A 4,781-nucleotide genomic window follows, 5' to 3' on the forward strand; every position below is an offset into this window, starting at 1 on the left:
ACAGCCCGTGAGGAAACCCCCGGCCGGAGGCGGGAAGCCGAAAGCCCCGGGCGAGCGGCTGTTGGCCTCCCCAGCTCGCAACAGTTAAGCACAAATTCCTTACAGCATCACTGGACAAGTCTCAGGGATTAGGTGCATGCTGAACTACGACTGGCAATTACAGTAGCTTTTTGCTAGCTGGCACATACTGTATCTATAAATTTTAGTACAAAAACTTAAAAAATACAGAAACTAGGTCAATTTGTTAACTACATATTTACAGATAATTACAATTCTTTTCACTGACAATAATTAAACTAATTGTCAGTGAAAATTCAAACTGTGCATGTTCTGAGGTACCCGTACTCAAGGGTGGGGAGTGGGGCAGGGGGCCGGAGGGGCGAGGTGGGGGGAAGTTTCCCCCCGGGTTTGTTCACATCCGTGGGGGCAATGCTCGGCCCTCCTGGTTCCTGGTCTCACTGTGTGCACTCAGAGAAAGCAAGGAGAGGGGGAGCTGATATTGGGGTCTATTTTCCCTAGGACATGGCTTTAGGATGTTTTGAGGATGCCAGGCAGGTGCAGAGCCAGTGGCCATGTACCAAACTGCCTTCTCCCCCCCAGGGAGCCTTCAGGTGAAGTGCAAGTATCGAGACCCACAGCTCAGTGGTTAAGGTGCTTGTTTGCCGGCAAATCCGATTTACTAAGTCCCTCTCTAGCTGACAAAGGGCTCTCCTTCCCCCGGAGAAGGGGGCAGGGATGCAGCAGGCAGCATCACGGCCCCAGCTGGCTGAAGCTCATTGCGCAACAGGAACCCGGGTTATCTGCCGCCACCGCTCCCTGGTGGGGTGATGTTTACTAAAACCACTAGATCTATCAGGTTTTCTTATTTTCTGGCTGTAAACAGCAACCCCCAACCCTCCAAAGCGCCTCACATGGATTTCTCAAAAGACTCCGGCTCAATTCATTTGTAAAAGTGCAAACTCAAACAACCACAGCAGAGGGACAGTGACCAGCATCCCTGCCTGGCTATCTACTGCTCCTCTGTCCTTGGCACATGGCTCTGGGCTCACTGTGGGCCAGCACTGAGGTGGGAACATCCCACAGGCAGGAGCACAGCCAAAGACAACACTACTCCTTGGGAAAGGGTGAGAATGACCCAACCAAATCTGAGTCTCTCCTGAAAGACTTGCAAGAGACCTTCCAAAAGGGACAGAGGGAAAATTGCCTCCTAATTCTCCAGTAGCACAAAGAGAGCCCAGGGTTGGCATTCTGCTGAGCTGGCAGGTGTCCTTGGGGAAAATGCGTGACCTGACACAGGCGAGAACTGCTTATCCCCTGAACTGACAGATGCCTCCCTAAGATGGGGTCTGTAGAGGACAAAGGAGGAGGTGAGAAGGGTCTTCACAGCTTGAGGAGCTGGTGGTGTCCAGCATGGCACTCGCCCCTCTACTATGAGAAAAACCAGGGCAAGATTTACTAGAACTGCAGAGCAAGCACCCAGGAGAGGAATGAGGCCATCCGCTGCTGGCTGGACTTGAGTGACGAAGCACACAGGCCTAAGAAGAATAAAGAATGGACCAAGAGCATCTCTGTGTGTATATATGTATGTATAGACCGTACACACACGTGTACTTTAAATCTTCCAATTTGGCTTCTCTTTTGCCCCTCCACACAACCTAAGAACCTCCAGGTATCAGACACACGCCAAGGCCATCAGTGTTCAGAGCTAGAGGCGGGTGCCCCTCAGGACAGACGGGCCGTGCGCAGGGAGCCAAGACCGTGCCGGGCTTGTGATCTTTCGTGGCGAGACGCAGCTGGGGACTCTGAGCTCAGCCTGCTGAGCACTTCACCGGCCCACTCGCCGCCTCCCCAGCAGATCCCTACATTGCCTCCACTGCTTGCCTATCGCTAAACCGTCTTGTTTTCTTCTCTGCTGCCTTCTGACTTTCTGGTACCCTCAGGGAGCTCCTTCCTCTCCTTTACAGCACACCCACAGCAGTTACCTACCCTCTCACGCCCCAGAAAAAGCAAGCTGCAATTAGCAGGGCTGCACTTCAGCAAGGGTTCAGCCCTAGCACAGCCTGTGCCACGTCAGTGCCCTCGCCCTGAGAGCCCTGCTGAGGGGTTGCTTTTGCTCCCAAACAGGAGTGCTAAAGAACAGCAGAACTGAAGTGCCCTGACAGAAATGCACAGCATGAGGTGTGTGTGCACCTATACCCACACACACGTACATACAGAGTATATAAATATATACAAATGAGATACCATATATATATCCAGAGAGATGTGCGTATTCAACAGAGTAATGGTAGACAGTGGTACGATAGGATTTATTGCCTCTCAAGAAATGGCACGTAAGCAGGGTCAAGGGGCTGGGAGCCTGGAGGCGAAGGGTCCTGGGGGGTTAAACAACAGCACGGCCCCAGGACCACCCCAGCTGCACCCCCGTGCAGGTCACAGCGAGTGTGCAGCGCACGTTCTTCCAGCATGGGAGGGCTGGGTGGGACACAGAACGATGCCAGGCAAGTAATGGCTGCAGGGAATTTTTCTGTGGAAAGTTTGGTATCACACCACGTATTTAGTTGTTCAGCCTCTTTGAAGCTCACAGGCTTGGAGGGAATGCAGGTGAAACAGAGCTGTGGCCTCCATTTCAGCGCTGCATCCGAGGAAGAAAGCACGAAACGTTCAACATGGACAGGAGAGGTGGCTGCTGGCTCCCTGGGACCATGGAGAACAAGGAAAATGTGGTCCCTTTCACTGATTTTAAATAAAATCAAAGGAAATTCGAATCAGAGGTAAAAATGCTGGCTACTCTGTTTTTTCCATCTCTGGGCTAAGCTACACCAGAACTTCAGGTCTTTGCAGAGGGGAGAGAAAAATAACCACAGAAAAGAGATTTCAGGGGTCAAGCTGGTGATTTAAAAATACTGCAATAAAGTTTGCAAAGTAGTCCACACAGAAGAGTTCCCCAGTGTTAAATATGAATGTAAGAGATGCAAGAGAATATCTTTGCTGAGGTACTGGAGTAGTTTCCACAATTTACAGATTACAGTAATTTTAAAACCAAAGTTAGGGCATGACTGCAATGAGCACAACATGGAGCAATTGGCCTCACTTTTTAAAACACTTTACTTTTAAAAATAAGAGTTTGCAAACTGATTCAGAGAGTGTTTGCATCTCTCTAGTGCACTGTTGTTCATGTATCTCAGAAATAAACCTGAGATACATTAAAATTCTCAACACCAAGGGCCTCCTCAAATACCTCCAAGGCACAGCCTGACCCTGAGTTCCTCTGGCTACAGCTGTATAATGAGGTACTTCCTCTCGAGATCAGGCAGTTTTGGGACAGCTTTTCTTCCCCCACGTACACACAGGGACACACACATTTAGACCAGTTGATCTGAATCAGTTTTTGCAAACTATTTTAATTAAAATATTAACTTGTTGGAATAGTCCAGGTCTGCACATGATATACATGTAAAAATGGTTACTACACAATTCTTTTTGAATACAAAAAAGCCAATATGGGATAGCCATCATCTGGATTCAGCATTCAGTCATGCTTGACATTACACAAAGAGATGTGTTGAGAGTATTCTGTTGAAGTAGCTCAATTTAAGCCAGAGACTTTGACCAAATTCCAACCATAACAGAAGCAGAAGAATGAACCCACTGAACTTGCAGGTATAGCCTGTCCCCACTGTAGCTGCTGCTGTTTGGGATAGAGGAGCTGAACTCAAAATGCTGTGTTAGCACCATGCTTTGGGCACACCCTCCACACTCACATGGTAAACCCAATACAATTTTGGCCTTTCATTTGGTTTTATCTCTCTCCAAACCTAGGAAAACACAGGTACCTTTCCTAAATGAGTTTCGCTGCATTTCAACAACACTGCAATGCAAAAGAATGACCCCAAAACATCCAATTCCACATAAAAACATAGCAGAGGAAAGGACAGGACAATTCACAATCACCACCTGCCCCTGGGAGCATCCAGAGGCACCTCCATGGGACCCACGCCTCATCCCAGGCTTCTGTCAACTGTTAGTACTACAGAACTCCTGACTAAGGGGCTGCTCAAACATATTTTGGTGGAGTTTCCATCTTCAATTAGAGTGATACACTACGTCAAGATGTTAGAAATCCCAGCTGGATTCACCAGATTCTGGCAGAGAGTTAAGGATTGGGAGTGGATGTTAATTTAGCTAACGAAAGAACGCCGCCCTGTTGAGTACTGAACAGCAGCGAGACACTATTTACTATATAAATATGTCACGTGGACAAACACATTCGGAAAACCTCGCTTTTGAGCCCTATAAACATATTAAAGGCAAATCCTAGAGTTAGCAGCTAGTGTTTTCTTCAAGATGATTAGTGTGCAAGGAAAAACATTTACAAAGAACCCTGGCTGGTCAGTCCCCAAGACGGAAATCTTTGCCTCAAACCAAACTTCATCTACCTGTTCTTCCCACAGTCCTGGCTGACCCAGACCGTCCTGGCACTGGCACGAGAGCATGGGGGCATCTCTGGTTCCCAGCACTAAGGGATGACGTGATGCCACAAAGTCGTTCAGTTATGAGACTCCCTTATCACTGTATGGATTTCACAACCTCCTTTGCTTCCTTTCAGTAGTACAGCAGCTCCACTGAGCCCTCTGGAAGTAGTGCCTTCTCACATGGTGTGATACGCTGCCAAAATATCACGGCATCTCAAGGGACTGTAAAAGTTGTGAAGTATTGCAGCAATGAAAATAATAAAAAAGGAGCCTCACATGCAGCAAGATCTACAGTGGTGATGTGGG

This window comes from Corvus brachyrhynchos, unplaced genomic scaffold (assembly GCF_000691975.1).
Source record: "Corvus brachyrhynchos isolate BGI_N302 unplaced genomic scaffold, ASM69197v1 scaffold145, whole genome shotgun sequence".
NCBI classification, from domain to species: Eukaryota; Metazoa; Chordata; class Aves; order Passeriformes; family Corvidae; genus Corvus; species Corvus brachyrhynchos.